The sequence below is a fragment of the Ursus maritimus genome, unplaced genomic scaffold, assembly GCF_017311325.1.
Source record: "Ursus maritimus isolate PB19 unplaced genomic scaffold, ASM1731132v1 scaffold_18, whole genome shotgun sequence".
In the NCBI taxonomy this organism is placed as follows: Eukaryota; Metazoa; Chordata; class Mammalia; order Carnivora; family Ursidae; genus Ursus; species Ursus maritimus.
The window spans coordinates 13,990,510-14,008,608 of NW_024424230.1; positions in this window are offsets into that span (position 1 = coordinate 13,990,510).

Genomic DNA, 18,099 nt, shown 5'->3' on the forward strand with positions numbered 1-18,099 from the left:
TGCACTAAAATAATGTCAATCATGTTGTAAATTTAAAAAACAATGTCAATCATGTTTGCAGATATAAATAAAGAATGGTATGCTTGATCCTGCCTAGTTTATGAACAGAATTCAAGTGGATGCAGAAAGCCATTATATTTAAATAGTTAAAAGTCAGTAGCATTTCCTTTATGTTTGGATTTTAATTTAAACCTGGGCTTTATGAGAGAAAACCCCTGAGAACAGACAAGAACAATTACTTGGATAGGGAAATATGATTCTGAAACTCACATCCCATGCCAGCACTCTGAAGGCACACCGAAGTCTCCAGAGAACAACACTCTCTGGTCTCCAGGGAGTGCAAATGCAGAGATTTTCTTTGCTAATGGTCTGTAGTATAAGGAAAAAATAAAACACAGGTGATTATTTCCCTCAGATCTCAGAGACATGGCAAAGGATCCTGCCAATAGAAGGAAACCAATGGAAAAAATTCCTCTGCTCCCATTTAAAAATGTCACCCCACTAAAATGAAAATCTATAATAGTGCTTATTCTCTATTATAGTTTTGTTTCTAAGCTCAGCAAAGGACATCTTCAAATTTACCTCTTTTCTGCTTAAGCCTCCCAATCCCAGTGCCTAATGGACTGATAGCATCCCCATACTGTTATGTTTACAGAGACCGAAACTCAATAACTGAAAACACAAATCAAATTGGAGAGCATGAGTCACTGTCCTGGCGGGGCGGGAGTGATGGGGCGAAGCAGTTAGCTCTCAGCATGCCACGGGTGAGCTGGGAGAGCCGAGGTCTGATCCTGGTCATGATTTGGCTCAAGGGTTTTGCATTCCTGTTACACTTCAGGTCCCATCATGCTCAGTGACTCATGAACAGGGCACCAATTGGCACATGGATATTATGATGAACAAAGGAAAATGAAAAGAATAAAACAGACAACAAAATGGGTGGGGTTTGCCCTAGGGGATGCTGCAGAGTCAGTGAGTGGTCTGCAGGTGGGACTGCACCAGGCTGGGGCATTTAGTTCTAAACGGGAATGGGGAGGGAGACCAGGTTGCAAGGAGATGACAGACCACGTTCATCATCTCAACGGCAATCATTCTGCAGTGTTTTGGTCACAAAGAGAAAACAAATATTGTCCAGCTCGGTAGGCATACAGAGAAGTGTGCGTCCTGGCTCTACTGCAGCAGTTCTATGCAGGGGAATATGGGCCAAATGCAGAGTGGGGCAGCCGCTTTCCTGTACGGAGTGTAAGTGACCTTGGACCATATTGGGCCACTTCAGTGAGACAGGGGATAGGGAATGGTGGCTCGCACTTGCCATTATTGGCAGAGAATACTGTTCTTCTTAGCTCCAACTTTAGAGCCTATGTGTGTAGATAGGTCTTTTCAAACTTCCAAAATTGAGGTGTAAATTACATACAATGTCTTAGTCCTGCATATAATTATTATATTGGTCCATTGAGGCTGCACAAAATACCATAGATTGGGGGCTTATAAACCACAGAAATGTGTGGCTCACAGTTCTGGAGGCTGGGAAGTCCAAGATCAAGGCACCTGCATGGTTGTGTGCTGGTGAAGACCCTCTTCTGGCTTCACAGCAAGTGCCTTCTCTCTGTACCCTTCCTTGGTAGAAGGGCATGAGCTCTGTGGGGTCTCTTTTATAAGGGCACTAATCCCATTCATGAGGGCTCCACCATTAGGGCTTCATCCTATTCTAATCACCTTCCAAAGGCTCCACCTCCTAATTGCATCATATCTTGGGGTTAGGACTTTACCATATGAAAGGGGGGGCACATTCAGACCATAACATACAGTAAAGTCGCATACAGTAAAACTTGATGAATTTTTACATATGTATATATCCATGTGAACAACTACTATTTCTTTTTTTTTTTAATAAAGATTTTATTTATTTATTTATTTGACACAGAGAGAGCGAGAGCACAAGCAGGGGAATCCGCCGGCAGAGGGAGAGGGAGAAGCAGGCTCCCCGCTGAGCAGAGAGCCCGAGAGGGGACTCAATCCCAGGACCTGGGATCATGACCTGAGGTGAAGGCAGACGCTTAACCCACTGAACCACCTGGGCACCCCGACAGATACCATTTCTTTCACCTCAGTACTCCAGGTAAAGAATGTCCCTCCGGCAACCACTTCCTGATTTCTCTCGTCGTAGATTCCTTTTGCTGTTCTGGGGTGTCATGTAAATGGAATTATAGCAATAGATAGATACTCACTGCGTCTTCCCTTTTTCACTCAGCATCATTTGAGCTTCATCCTTGTTGGAGGCATCGGAAGGCTGCAATTTGAAGGACATGCTTTTCCCATTTTGGCACTTACTTCAGTTTTACTGAGGTGGCTGTTCCATGTCAAGAGGACAGATGCCATATGTAAATTCTCTAAACGAAAAAGCTCTACATAAAAATATCCGGCGGCCTGGTGCAAGGACCGCAATCCAGTGTCCTGCCACCGCAACTCAGCAAACACTCTTTATGTTGCAAATTGGTTTTAGTTTGCGGGCCTCTCTGCTGCTTATTGTGGTGTAAGCATTTCCTCCAGCCTTGGGAAGGTGGCCTTTTGTTCACAAGGAGTCACAGGACCGCCATGGGCTAAATCACAGGGTGGTTACGGCTGTGACTGACATTTGGGAGCAAGCATTCAGTGTCACCTTTGATGATCTAAAATTGCACACGGGTAAACCGGAGCTCCTCCAGAAGCGGCAGCACACAGAGGCTCGTTTTTGGGTTGCGTGCTCTCGGGGTCTTGTTGCTGCTGACTGATGTTATTAAACTTTAAGGACCCCTCTGAGAAGGATGTTTTGCTCCGAATAGCAGTGTTCTCAGGGAGATGGTGACCTGGCGACCTCCCACAACTGAATCTCTCTCATTTTATAGAGAATCTGCAGCTTCTCGCCATTAAGCTGACCAAGAATAGCAGTGCGGGGTTTTTTTTTCCTTTTCTCCTTTAGCACATTCCAGGGGGTCAGGGGCTGTGCTTTCTGAACATAACTGGGACAAGAGCTTATGGAAATGTAATGAGAGAAGGATGCACAGAGCCTAGTTTACAGATGTTGCACGTTGAGAAATGTCATGTCCCCGAGCAGGTCAGGTTGCACAGAGGGTCCCCTTTCATTTGGTAGCTGTAAAAGAAACAGATCTCTTTTTCCCATAGCCCTACCCCTACAGACCAGCAGCCCCAGACAGATATTTAGCCCTCAGCTGAGGTCACCAGTGTGGTCCTTTTGTACCATGGCGTCGCTGCCTCTGGGAGGGGAGAGGGAGGCAGCAGCCAGGGTAGCCCCTTCTCCTGATGCTTAGAGCCCCATGGCCTTGTGAAAAAAATGCCTTGAATGAGAAAGGAACGTTCACCTATGGGAGTGCCTGGTTATTGAAATGTGGTGATTGTCTTCAAGTTTTGATAAGCCAGCAGATAAAAGCATTTAGAAAAAGAGAAAGGAGGAAAAATTAAATTGCAAAGAGGTGAAAGGAATCAGACTTCAAAAGGACTGACCCTCCTCCAAGTAGAGAACCAAATAATGGATGAAAACCACAGGTCAAATGTATATTCTTTTTCCTCGGTGGAGAAAAATAACCTTTCACACTATTGTCATATCCACATGCATCGGCATTGTGAGAGTCAGGCATATAGCTGTGTTCTGTTTAGGGCGTTCAGGTTTGGAGGAACTGCTCAAGTATTTATTATCTTGTGGACTAGACAGAAACAGAGTGACACTATTATTTTTGGTTTATCTCAGGGTGCAAATTCTTTCTTTTTTTCTGTTTCCTGACTGTGGTATGTCATATCCTTAATGAGAATGGAAGCAGAGAAAAATACCAGTTTTGCTTCTGGAGTCCCTCCATTGTTCGAGTTCCTGCCCCTAAGGTGTGGATTCGACCACCTACGATGCTTCATGATTTTCTGATTCAGTACCATTAATATGATGTTTTATTTGATTTGCTGAGCTTTATTTTCATAGGAGTAATGAATGTTTAATACACAAAGACCCTTTTCTACATTAAAAAAAAAAAAACAACTAGAGCAGCATGATATTTAGGTTTAAGAATTACTTCTATCTGGAAGCAATGTAAAGCCCCGAGGTTATTACAAATTTTATGTCTCAGATGTATTTTTTAAAAGGTTTTATTTTTAAGTAATCTCTACACCTAGTGTGGGGCTCGAACTTACAACCCCAAGATCAAGTGTTGCACGCTCTACCCACTGAGCCAGTCAGGTGCCCCTGCCTCAGAAATACTTTATTTTCTTTGTCAGTTTATGCACTGGGATCAGAAACTAAGAACCATCAAATTGATGTCTACTGGGCTTTGCCTACAGTACCTGTAACTTCTGAATGTATGTGTTAGTCAGGGTTCTCCAGAGAAACAGAACCAACAGGAGATAGATAGATAGATGATAGATGATAGATGATAGATAGATAGATAGATAGATAGATAGATAGATAGATAGATAGAAAGGAAGGAAGGAATTGGCTCACGTGTTTAAGGAGGCTGGTGGAATGTCTCATAATCTGCTCTCTGCAAGATGGGGACCCAGGAAAGCTAATGGTGCCTGAATCCGAACGTCTGGGAATCAGGAGCTCTGTTGGTGTAAGTCCCAGTCTGAGGGCAGAAGACTGGTATCCCAGCTTGAAAGGTCAGGCAGAGAGGGGGAGTTTTTCCCTTCCTCTGCCTTTCTGTTCTATCCAGGCCCTCAACAGATTGGATGAGGACCACCCACATGGGGGGAGCAATCTGCTTTATTCCGTAATTTCATGTGGAAACACCCTCCCATACATATCCAGAAACGATGTTCACCCCATGTCTGGGCATCCTGTGACCCAGAGAAGTGACACATAAAATTCATCGTCGAAGTGTACCAGGGTCTCTTCTTTTCCCAACATCCCCTTGTTTGCCAATGCTCCTGACCTGCCTGCAAGGCAGGGATTCCACGAGCCACGGAGCAGCTTGTAGAACAGGTTTGTGGGCGGACACTGAAAGCCTTGTTCCATATGTGAAGGCGCAGTCTTTGGGCTTATCTTACTTAATTAGGTGAGATTTCTGACATGATCATGGTATAGGTTTGATTCGACTTGATCTATCCAGTTGTTTCCCTGTTGGGAAAAGAACAAGCTCTTATTGAACCTCTGGTTACAGAGAGCGAAGGAACTTAGTAAAGCCACTTTGAATAATGAACCATTGCTGCTGTTGCTCTATCTTATTAATTGTATAGACTTATTATTCTTAGGTTTTCCCTCATGATCTATTAATTTACTGTATTAAGCTCTTTCATTACCATTTCCCCCTCCCACCCTGAATCCAGAGGGTTCCATGGGAACAAAATACCGTCTGAAAAAGGTTTCATACCACTTTGAACGAGTGCAACCTGTTAAATGGAGGGTCAGTGCTGAATTAAAAATAAAGAAAAGAACTTTCCTCACATGTGCATTTAAAATAGAAGCCCGGCTACAGTGAAATCAGTTCATTCTATTCATTTAGTTCTAGGGAATTAATGTGTGTTTTGTTGCTCTCAGACTAAACAGTTTATTTCCACGAAGTCCTTTGCTTTTGGAAGGGAACATTCTGGGAGTTCTGATTTGGTCTCTTGCTAGTCTCACAGGGAGTGGTGTAGGGGTCATCTTATAAAAGGAAGCCCGTACCCATGAGTCTCGTCCTCATCGTTTCAACTGTCCTGAGGATCTGGTTCAGTGCTTTACTGAAGCTTGTTTGATATTTCTTTCAGAAGTCTCAATTTCCGATCTGCTCGTGTAGCAGGGACCTTTAGGTGAGTAAAAGGGAAAAGCAGAAAATGCTCGTGGATAGTAAGACTCTAAGGCTGTAGTTAATTTATGACGACAGTCAACAATATCAGAATGCAGAAAAGTAGGCTCCTCTATCCTATCCTGAGGGTAAGAAAACATCACAAACAGTAAAGATGTTGTCAAATCTCTGGAGTCTTTAATTTATCCCATAAGGTATATTTCTGATTGTCATCAATTGACAAGTATTTATAGAAAATATTTATGTAGCAAAGACTGTGTAGATAGAAAATCAAGATGTCTCTTTTAAAAATTAACCTATTTGATAATTTTTGTGCCCATATTTGTACATTTACATAAGTATGTTTCAGATGTAAAATTTCATAATTACTGAAACATTTATATTGGTATCATTTTATTGATATATAATTAATACAGAGAGGTTTAGCTTCATATTGTGGATATCATAGTGTTGAGTACATTAAAACTAGAGAATGCCAGATTATTTCTACTATCTCTTCTTTCAAAAGGTGAAAGATTGAATCTTTGTGACACCCACTGGACGTCTGGGAAACTCCAAAGATAACGTAAGTATAATTGAAATCTTTACAGTTTTGGAGTTCTGATTTTGGGTTCTGAATTTGGGAAAGGCAGTATCAAAAAGAGTTAAAGGAGACATGATATGAGCATTAGTCATAGATGCCCTGGAAACAAGAAATGGTTTCAGGTAATCTTTAAAGGAAACACAGCAATACATAAAAATGATTATTTGGCACTCTATTTCAAAACTAAAGACGTTTTGTTAAAATTGATTTAAAAGTGTGACAGACACAACCAGTTTACAGAGCTTTTTAGTAAGAAAGGGAATCGCTTATTTTTTGGGCAGAGAACACCTTTTAGCTCTTTTTGTCTGTCTTTGCTTTTGTTAGGAGCTTGCTGTCTACTTAAGGGTCAGTTTGCCATTTTAACAGAGAGAGAGCCAGATTCTTATTTCACTACTTTTGATTACCATCCATGTAGCAATTTGTAGTAAAGGATGCACAAGCCTCTTTCCACCTTACAAATAAATCCATTATCACTGAGCCAACTTTGCAAAAATTTTTAACATATTTGTTCATGTCAAATTCACTCTATGCAGGCATTATAAGCCTCCTCTTAAGTTTACTTTTCTTTTTTTCTGTATTTGTGACATATCCTCAAATTGTCTTCTGTTACCTTCTTTCATGTTCTGGCACAACCAGACAATTTTATTTAGAACAAAACAAAGGGGTGCTTGGGTGGCTCAGTTGGTTAAGCATCCCAAGTCTTGATTTCGACTCAGGTCATGATCTCAGGGTTGTGAGATCAGACCCCATGTTGGAATCTGCTCTCCAGTGGGGAGTCTACTTGAGATTCTCTTCTGCGCCTCCCCCTGCTTGCACTCTCTCTCTAGAATAGAGAATGTTAAAAAAAAATAATAATAAAATACATCCATCATCTTGCATATATATCTCTCTATAATCAAATACATCTTTAAAATTATTTTTTTAAGATTTTATGTAATCTCTACACCCAATGTGGGGCTTGAACTTACAGCCCCGAGATCAAGAGTTGCATGCTCTACCAACTGAGCCAACCAGGCAACCCTAAAAAGATTCTTAAAGTGGTAAATTTATACATCCATTTTAACCTGCTAAACGGTGGCAAGAGGATAGCAAAACTAGTGTTTTCAGGTGTGCAAGATAGGTACTAATGCCTTGATTTACTGTTAGTTCAAAGTCTTAAAGTTTATTGATGGGGGATATAAAATGGTGCAGCCACTGTGGAAAGCAGCTTGATAATTCCTGAGAAAGTTAAACATAGAATTATCATATGACCCAGCACTTCCATTCCTGGGTATATCCACAAAAGCACTAAAAACAGGTATTGAAACAAATACTTGTACATACATGTTTATAGGAGCACTTGTTACAATAGCCGAAATGTGGAAACAACCTAAGTGTCCATCATGGAAGAATGGATAAACAAAATGTGATATATACATACAATACAATATCATCTGGCTGTAGAAATGAATGAAGTACTGATAAGCGCTACATCATGGATGAACCTCAAAACATCATGCTAAGTGAAAGAAGCCGGATGCAGAAGGTCACATATTGTATGACTCCATTTGTATGAAATATCCAGAACAATTAAATCCTTAGATAGAGAAAGCAGACTGGTGGTTTCCAGGAGCTGGGGATGGGGAGGAATAGGGAGTGACTGCTCAGTGGGTATGAGGTCTGCTTTTGGGGTGATGAAAATACCATCTTGTTTGGAACTAGGTAGAGGCTGCATCATGAATATTAAATGCCCCTGACATATAAGCTTCAAAATGGTTAGTTTTATGTTCTGTGAATTTCACTTCAATTTAAAAAGTGGAATTTCGTATATATATATGAAATATATATATATATATATATGTATATGTATATGTATATAATAGCTTTATATTTTTATAACAAAAACGTTCTTGACTCATAAAATTTTAAAGCATTCAGATTAATTAAGCTTTTGTGATTAAAAGAAAACCCAAGCTTTGTATAAACTAGTGTATTGGTTTTTGTATTGTGATAAAATCAGGAAGAAATATAATTGCTTTGAATCAAACTTTTCACCCTGAATAATACTATTTCTTAGACTTTTCCATAGATTTATACTTTATAAACACTTATATTTATAAAGCTGAAAATTATTTAAATTGTGTTTGAAGTCCCTTAGCATTCCTTTGCTTTTTATCTTGTAAACCATAACCAAGGCTATTAATTTATCTAAGAGTTAAACTTTCTCATTCCTCTGAGGTATAGATTCATCAAGGTTTTAAAGCTTTTTCTTAAAGAACCATCACATTGACAACATTAAAATTTTATATTCCTCCTTCCTGAAATTACTTTTATTTTAAATTTATTTTTAAATTTATTTTACATTTTTAAAATTATTGTTTTAAATTTAAAAGAGTGTTTCTATACACCAATGAAGACAAATGTTTGATAAATATAAGTAAATTTACAATGTAATTTGTTAATTATTTTCCCTCTTTTGTCTGACTAGTTTATCCATGGAATGCACATAAAATGAAAGATCTTTACAATCAATTAATCTCCACAAGTTTTCAGGGGAGAAGGAAATGAAAGTGGGAAGAAAGGGAGGGGGTAGCCACAAATACAGAATGTGATAAAATATTTAATTATCTTCCTTTTGCATGGAGAGAATAAGGAAACAATTTTTTTTTTCACATACCAAAAGTACTGCTGGGGGCACCTTGCTGGCTTAGTCAGTACAGCATGCAACCCTTTTTTTTTTTTTTTTAAAGATTTTATTTATTCATTCGACACAGAGAGAGAAACAGCCAGCGAGAGAGGGAACACAAGCAGGGGGAGTGGGAGAGGAAGAAGCAGGCTCCCAGCGGAGGAGCCTGACGTGGGACTGGATCCCACAGCACCAGGATCATGCCCTGAGCCGAAGGCAGACGCTTAATGACTGAGCCACCCAGGTGCCCCAGCATGCAACTCTTGATCTCAGGGGCATGAGTTCAAGCCCCAGGTTGGGCGTAGATATTACTTAAAAAAAAGAAAGTATTAGTGGTTTCAGTTTTATAACCTCAGCTGGGGATAAAAAAATAAACAGAACACAAAAGCTTATAGGTCCAGCCACTGTAGATCTCAAAAGTTTGTTTGCTTTTCCAGTTGGCACAGGAAACTTTCCTGAGTGATAGGATCTCACAGAAGAGGAAGCATTGCTGGCTGATGACTAGTCAGAGACTTGTCCCCCTAGAGTATGAGAGGGAGAGGTAGGCAGGCCTTTGCCCCCTATCGGCCCCAGTGGGTCTTCAGTTGGGGCCCAAGAAACTTGGCTCATTGCTAGTTAGGTACAATTTTGCCCAGGGCCCCACAACACTTCTTTCTATATCCAATCCGTCCATAGCTTAGATGATTTCTACAACATGTCTCTCCTCACTTTATTCGATGTTTGTATTCACGTTTCAGCAATAGAAGATGTCAGAATTCCCAGGTCAAACAAACAAAAGGACAGATAAAAAAGATAGATGAACAAGTCTCTGTTATGTGCTGCCTGACAGAAACCTACATTCCCTCCCTTTCAGTCATCAATAGGGAATAAACTGTTGCCCATGCTCACACCACAGCTGGGACCAGACTTGATCCAGAAATGCACATAGAAACATCCAAAAAACTACAGAGTTAGGAAGGAGACAAACAAAAAGGCGGTGATAGCAAAGCTCTCTTGCTGCATGAGATTAATTCTAGAAACAAAAAGAAAAAAAAAAGAAAAAGAAAAAAAGCATGTCGTGGTTCACACAGTTTGTGAGTAAGTGTGTTCTCAGGGAAGGTTCAGTCAGCTGTGGCAGGGCCCCTTCCTCAGATAAATCTCACTGGACCCCCCAGAATTGCAGAAAGACTCAGACACAAAATCATTTGGAAAAGAAAAACGTATCTTTTCTTTCACTTTCCAAATGTAAGTGTGTAAAACTTCAAAAGGTTTGATGTGCCAAATTAAACACAGCAGGGGGCACCTGGCTGGCTCGCTTTGAGGGCATGCAACTCTTGATCTCGGGGTTGTGGGTTTAAGCCCCATGTTGGGTGTAGAGATTATTTAAATAACATAAGTATATATAAAAAAAAGACTTGAGGTGTTTGGTAGAACAATATCACAAAGATTAACAGATTATCAAATTTAGACTTGGTTTATGTGAATATTATATTTACATTTATCATTTATTTATATTAATTTTTGTTATTATCTGGTCCTGAGGAGAAAAGAATAATGTTTCATGTGATCATCATATTCACCAAGTTTAAATTATACCTGTAAACACTACTATTACAAAAGTCAAAGATAAAACTTCCCCTCTGCCCCCCTTTTCTTTAAAGAAAATTAAGTTTTATAGGCCATGTTCAAGTTTTTATTATCTTGGGGGCCATAAGGGCAAAGATCTCTTTTTCTTCCTATGTTATATCATGTGCTTAATTACGATGGAAGCAGGAAAAAGTGACAGTTTTATGGATATAACAATTTGCAATGTTTCCTGGAGACTTTGGGGTCTCCTCTCATTCCTGTTATAGGCTGAATTGTATCTCCCCCCAAAATCATGTGTTGAAATTGTAACCCCCAGTACCTCAGAGTGTAACTGTATTTAGAGATAGGATCTTAAAGAAGTGATTAGCTTAAGGGGCGCCTGGGTGGCTCAGTCTGTTAAGCGTCTGCCTTTAGCTCAGGTCATGACCCCAGGGTCCTGGGATCGAGTCCCGCATCAGGCTCCTTGCTCCCCCTGTTGTGCTCACTCTCTCTCTCTCTTTCTCTCTCTGACCAAATAAATAAATAAAATCTTAAAAAAAAAAAAAAAGAATTGATTAACTTAAAATGGGCATTAAGATTAGGCCCTAATCCAATCTGACTGGTGGAAATTTGGACTCACAGAGAGGCACCAGGGACGCACACACAGAGGAGAGACCCTGAGAGGACACGGTAGAAGGCGGCTGTCTGCAAGCCAAGGGGAGAGGCCCCGGAAGCACCCACCCTGCCAGCACCTTGATCTCAGACTTCCAGCCCCACAACCGTGAGCAAGTAAGTGTGTGTCGCTCGGGCCCCCCAGCCTGTGGTGCTTTGTTAAGGAAGCCTGCGCTGACTCATACCACACCCTGCGCGTCCACTGAAGACTTAGCAAGTCCTGAAAATGAGGCAGGGTGGCAGCCAGCTGCGCAGACTTACAGCTGGATTTCAGGGTGGGGCTTCTCAATCCCGGCCCTACACTAGAGCTACCCGGGGAGTTTTTAAAAATAAAAATTCTCAGGCCTCACTTCCAGGGAATCTAATTTAATTCATTCTGGGGGGTCCAGACATGGGGGTGTGTGTGTGTTGTACGCTGCCCAGGTGATTCCAGTAGCCAGTGAGAACGCACATCTGCAGCCCCAAGGTCTTACAAATGCCGTGTTGGTCTACCAAAAGCCAGTCTACCTAAGCTTCTGAGTTACGGTGTGTGCTTTGTAAGCTGCGTCGACATATTTTCCAAGTCCTGCTGCAGAAACAGGAAACCAAGCTTGCGTTCCAATTTGTAAACCTAAAGTGGGGCACCCTAAGGGCAGTAGACAGTCTACTCCTAGGAGCTGGGAAAAATCGTTTGGCTACACACGTTTGAACTGGGAAGAAATCATTTTTTAAAAATCCATCATCTATAGCATTTCTTGGTCTTTGAAACGGATTTATACGTTTCTGTAGGACCTTAATATTTGATCCATGAGATAACATATTTCGATTATTCCCTCTGGACCATGTGTAAAGTGAGCCTGATGTCTTCATCCCGGATGAGGGCACGGAGTGGAATGGCCCATCTCGGGAAAGCTGCAGAGCAGGGTTTCTCAGACTGTGTTTGAAGAGAAAAATGGCTGTAGAAAAAAGAAATCTTCAGGTAGCGAACTCTGGGAAATACTGCCTACCATATGATTCATGATGCACATGAACATTTTAAGGGATCTAAGAAATCCTGCGTTCATTACATCAGCGATTTCCGGATTTCAGTGACCAGCAATTACCCTCCCTTTTGGTTTTTTCCCTTTGGGTAAGAGCTGTTACCATCCTGCAGCGCAAGTGGTCCTTGGAATACACTTCAGGCGATGTTAATTTACAGGATTTTATCTCCAATTGTTTGGGGAGACGGCTAAATCTTCAATTTATTTGGGAAACATATGCTTCCTGCTAAAGCATTTTTGAAGTTTCTAAGCCTGATTTAGAGGGTGTGGCCTGGGCTCAGGCCGGAGGTACCCCCACCCCACCCCCACACTTTGTCTAATGGCTACATGATGGTGTGCATCCCGTGGCGCTCTGTTGTCTTGATGCCCATCTCTGCCATTCGACTGTGAGATACTGAAGGGGGTGATGTGTGGCCGGCATGTGGGAGGTAATAAATGTTTGTTGAATGAATGAATACGTAAGTGGTAGGACACTTGTACCATTGCCACACCCCTCTTCACCATCCTGAATTTCTAAGTCCTGAAAATTAATATATCTCTCTTGTTCTGACGGAGGTCTGTTTGAGGAGAAGTTATTCTTGTCTGGTGACTAGCCATAAACCCAGTCCCCCAGAGAACGAGGGGGAGAGGTAGGCAGGCCTTTGTCCCTTTGGGGCCCCAGTCAACCTTCAGTTGGGGCCCAAGAAACTTGGCTCATTGCAAGTTAGGTGCATTCTTGCCCAGGTCCCAATGACACTACTTTCTATATCTAAGCTTGTTGCCAGCCAGGAATATTTCTAAAACATGTCTCTCCTCATTTTCTAGGATGTTTGTACTAACATTTCAGCAGCAGAACATTTTCAATGTATTACTGAAATTACTTTTATCTTCCACATTGTTTCAGTGACAAATGCTTTGCAAGATTATAAATTTCATGAAACAGTAATGTCAAGACGACAGCAATCTTATGCAAAATTCATAAGTATTGTCTGGAAGAAGTTAGCCAGTAGAGACAAGGACTTAAATGTGATTTTGAGTGTTGTCATTACTGCAGGTGATTATTGTTAAACCATCATCTTGATACATTTGAGATTTGTCCAAATAATTCATTGCTGTGAGTTAACTAGTCAGTATGCATTTATTGAGAGCCAAGTCCTGCACTAGAGGATAAAGTAATAGAGAAAACAAATTCTGCCCTTGGAGAGTTTCCAATCTAGTTAACAAGACTAACTAAGAATAGAAACAATAAAGGTATCCAAAGGCTACATGATGTATTTGTGCCTAAAGTCTGTGGACCAAAGAATGGTGCGGTGGGGGCAGTGGTGGAGTTAATCCAGAAAGATGGAAGTGATGGGTTTTAAAGAATGAAGGGAGGAATGGTAGCATTTACAAGAGAAACAAACCTCTAAAAGGAATAGAGACCAAACTCAGAAAGGAAGTAATAGGGGTTTTTTTTGTTTGTTTTTTGTTTTTGTTTTTTAAGTTCAATGTGGGGCTTGAACTCACGACCTTCTGATCAAGACCTGAGCTGAGATCAAGAATAGGACGCTCAACCAACTGAGCCACCCAGGTCCCCCAGGAATAATGGTTTTATTAAGTGAATTATTTAGAATAGCACTTGGACATCAAATAAGAAAAATATTGTTACTTTGCAAATATTTTCAAAGATTTGCTCATGCATTTGATTTTGAAGTGGGGATGTGAGTGATAGATGGTGACGGTCTTATGAATGTGACACCTGGTGCTGTCAAATTTGATGTCTGATGAGGAATGAAAATTGCCTAGAAGAAGGATTAAAATCATTTAAGATCACAGTCTCTGTCCTATTGGCTGGGAGGCAGGGAAAAGGCACTGGCTCCCGAACAGGAATGTGTAACCCCAACCTGCATTTCTTTCTAAAACTTGCATTGGAGGCAAATATTTTTCTCCAGGCCCAGGATTTAATGCACCAAGATGAGGAAACAGTTTAAAGCCTATAACTGAGGAAATCAAATCTGAGAACTCCCTAACCCCCTCCCTAAAAAGTTGATAACTTTCTAAATTTAGTCTCTATAAGGTGGAACTCTTGTAGAAGAAAGCAGTACTCACTCTGCCTGTGGCAGTTTGAGCTGTTTACAGGTAGGAATTTGATGTTTGAGTGGAGAAAAATAGTGGCACTAAGAGATGGACCTGGCATGGGGGAGCAAAGGCGGGGGGTGTCAAGAAGAGTTAAGAGAGAGGAAGAAAAAGAAGTGTTGCTAGTTGGATCTGTATGTCCTCTCAGTTCTGTCCCATACAGAACCCCAAAGGGCAAATTCAGGGAATGGTTGTGAGCTCTGAATATCGTGGTTTACGCAAATAGTTTTATATATTGTGAGACGCTAAGACAAATCCCTAGCACTCCTCAGTAAAGAATGTTGGATTCTGAAAAAGAAGAGAATTACCGGGGTTGCTGTTTGATGGTCATTGTTGGGAGGAGATGGGAGAGTGCAGATTACTGATATTCACAGGCTCTTTTTGTTTGAGGATGATCTCAAGACTCACAGATGACAGGACAAAGTGATAATGTAAAGACTCATATTAGTGTCCGCACCGCTAAATCCTTTGTCAAGGCCCAGGTTAATTCTAACCTTGGGACCAAGGTAATCCCTTCCCTCCCGCGCTTTCTCTTTGAACATCCTCAGGGCTGGCTCATCTTCATCCTTTGAAGGACTATCCTGAGGATTGAAGAAGATAATATTCTTAAAGCACTTAGTGCAGTTCCTAGCCCTGAATATGAGGGAAACTTTGTGGCTTCTTTTGACAATTATTAACATTAGATTTGATTTTTGCAAGGAATCAAAAGTAATTTAGAGGGAAGTCTGATATAAGGAAAAGGGTCAAGCCAAAACTTGGCATTTGGAGCCCCAAATGCAGACTTCAGAAATGGTGAGGTTGTTTCATGTGGTTCATAAGCTAAAAGTGAGAGAGTATATTTCACTAAAAATTACCGGTAAAGAGAAAGCTTCGAAGATACCTTGACAATAAGGTGACAGGCTTTACTTGGATGGGCCCATTCTGGTAAACTTCCTGCAGAGCAGTATGGGGTGTTGAAAGGGGAATTAAAAAAAAAAAAAGTCAGGGTGGTCTCTGTTGCGGGGGAGCGTTGGGAGTGAGGGCTGGGGTACAACCCAGAGAAACCGAGGTATAGGATCCCAGCAGGGGGCTGCAGTGGGAGGATGCTGCTGCCACAAGTTCAACAGTCCCTCTTGCTCCGGCTGGTGCCTTGGGGACTAAGAGAGAACCCCGTCCTCGCCTCTACAGATGAGCTGGAGGAACAGCCTCCAGAGGTAGCCTCTCTTTTCACTGGGGAAGACAGAGTTTGGGTGGTCGGGTGTACCTGGATTTGGACTCTGGCCCCATCATGTATTAGCAATTGGGCAAGTTATTTAGTCATTCTGATTTCACTTATCTTTTCTAAAAATTTGGGCCATTTAACATGTTCTTCAAAGAAGTTTCTTCAGGGGCTCCTGGGTGGGCTCAGTTGGTTAAGCGTCTGCCTTGGCTCTGTTCATGATCCCAGGGTCCTGGGATCAAGTTCCACGTTGGGCTCCCTGCTCCGTGGGGAGCCTGCTTCTCCCTCTCCCTCTGCCCCCTACTCCTGCTCTCTCTCTCTCTGTCTCTCTCTCGATCTCAAATAAGTAAATAAAATCTTTAAAAAATAAGTTTCTTCAAAGGATTTTTATTTTTTATTATGAAAAATTTTGAAGATTTCATAAACAGAATAGTTTCATGTATTCATAACCCTGCTTCAACACCTATTACTTTAAGCCAATCTTACTTTTTTCCTACTTTTACCTAGCACCTCTCCCCCCCCCACTCCAGATTGTTGTAAAGTAAATCACAGGCATCTTGTCATTTAATCTGTAGATATTTCAGTATGAACCTCTAAAAGATTAAGTCTCTTTTTAAAACTATAACAACAGGGACGCCTGGCTGGCTCAGTCAGTAGAGCATTTGTGACTCTTGATCTCAGGGTTGTGAGTTTGAGCCCCGCGATAGACTTTTTGGCTTAAAAAAATAAATAAAATCTTTAAAACGGTAACAATTCCATAATCACACCTAAAAATGTGATCAGTAATTTCATAATATCAAATGTCAGCAGCTCAATCAGTGTTCACATTTCTCCATTAGCCTCATCATGTTTTTTTTTTTTAAAGATTTTATTTATTTATTCGACAGAGATAGAGACAGCCAGCGAGAGAGGGAACACAAGCAGGGGGAGTGGGAGAGGAAGAAGCAGGCTCATAGCGGAGGAGCCTGATGTGGGGCCCGATCCCATAACGCCGGGATCATGCCCTGAGCTGAAGACAGATGCTTAACCACTGAGGCACCCAGGTGCCCCGCCTCATCATGTTTTTAAGAGTTTGTTCAAATTCAGAGTAAAATATGGTCCATACTTTGCAATCGGTTGATGTATTTTGTTATGGCTTATTTAACTAAAGTTTCTTTGTCCCTCTTAGTTTACTCCCTTGCTATTTCTTTTTTTCTTTTTTCCTTCCTATCTTCCTTCCTTCCTTCCTTCCTTCCTTCCTTCCTTCCTTCCTTCCAATTCCCTTGCAATTGTCATTTGTCTTGTGGAGGTTTCCCACAGTCAAGGTGTTTTAAAATGTAGAGTTTATTATTGTTTAGGTTTGGTGAGGCCAACAGATCAGGAGACACCCCCAAGAGGAGGGGACAAGCCAGGCCAAGGAAGCCACACTGGGAAGCATCAGTGTCAGCGGGAGGTAGAAGGATGGGAGGAAAATGTGGACAAGAGTCTTTATTGTGGTCTGTGGGAAGGGCAAGGCAAGGCAGCATAAGCAAGATTGGCTGGCTGGAATAATTTCAGTGGGCTCTGGGACATAAGGGCTATCTCTAGTTGTTTGGTGTGACTAGGGCAAGGGAATATATCCCTGAATTGTGAAATCCCCATGGAAGATGGGGGTGGTGTGGCTCTGTATTAGTTAGTTTGCATATGAAACATGTGCTTGGAGGTGAGTTGTCTACCATTCCTACAAACTGGTTAGCCATAGGAGGACAGTCTCCCATGGTCAGTAGGACACCAGATATCAAAATACTGGAATAAAAAGACATGCTTAATACACAAAATTTTGTTTATTGCATCCCCATGTTGTCACTTTATATCTTTCTCTGTCCCCTGTATTTGCTATAAATTGGCAATGAAATTTAAAGCCTTAGGTTCAAATTCCATTTTTTTCTGACTTCCATTCCAAAGAACATAGTATCCAATTATCTCTCTTTCTGTTATGCTAGCAGCCACCGATGAGCGATGTCTAGACTAATTATTTAATTAGGAATTGCAAAAGATGGATATTCTAATTCTACCATTCCTTCTTCATTTCCTAGCATGATAATTTTTTTCTGTAAAAAGAAATGTCTCCTGATCAACTATTTGGTAACCCAGAGATGGATTGCACAGGAAAGGTAGATTAAATGCTTGATTCTTTCCCTTTATTTGCCTATTTTCAAAAATAATATGTTATTGTTAGCATCCTCTGAAAGTGAGTTTGTTTTATCGATTTAAACATACTTGATCAGTTTCAATCCACTGTAGTTATTCTTTTTTTTTTTTTTAAAGATTTTATTTATTTATGTGAGAGAGAGGGAGCACAAGCAGGGGGAACAGCAGGGAGAGAGGAAGAAGCAGGCTACCCACTGAGCAAGGATCCTGATGTGGTACTAGATAACGGGGACCCTGGGATCATGACCTGAGGGCAGACACCCAACTGACTGAGCCACCCAGGCATCCCCACTGTAGTTATTCTTACCGCTGCTGAAATTGTCCCATGTTGGGCCACTGGAAGCTTCTTCAAGCTTACCCCAACTCTTTTTGACAGAACACCAGTGAGC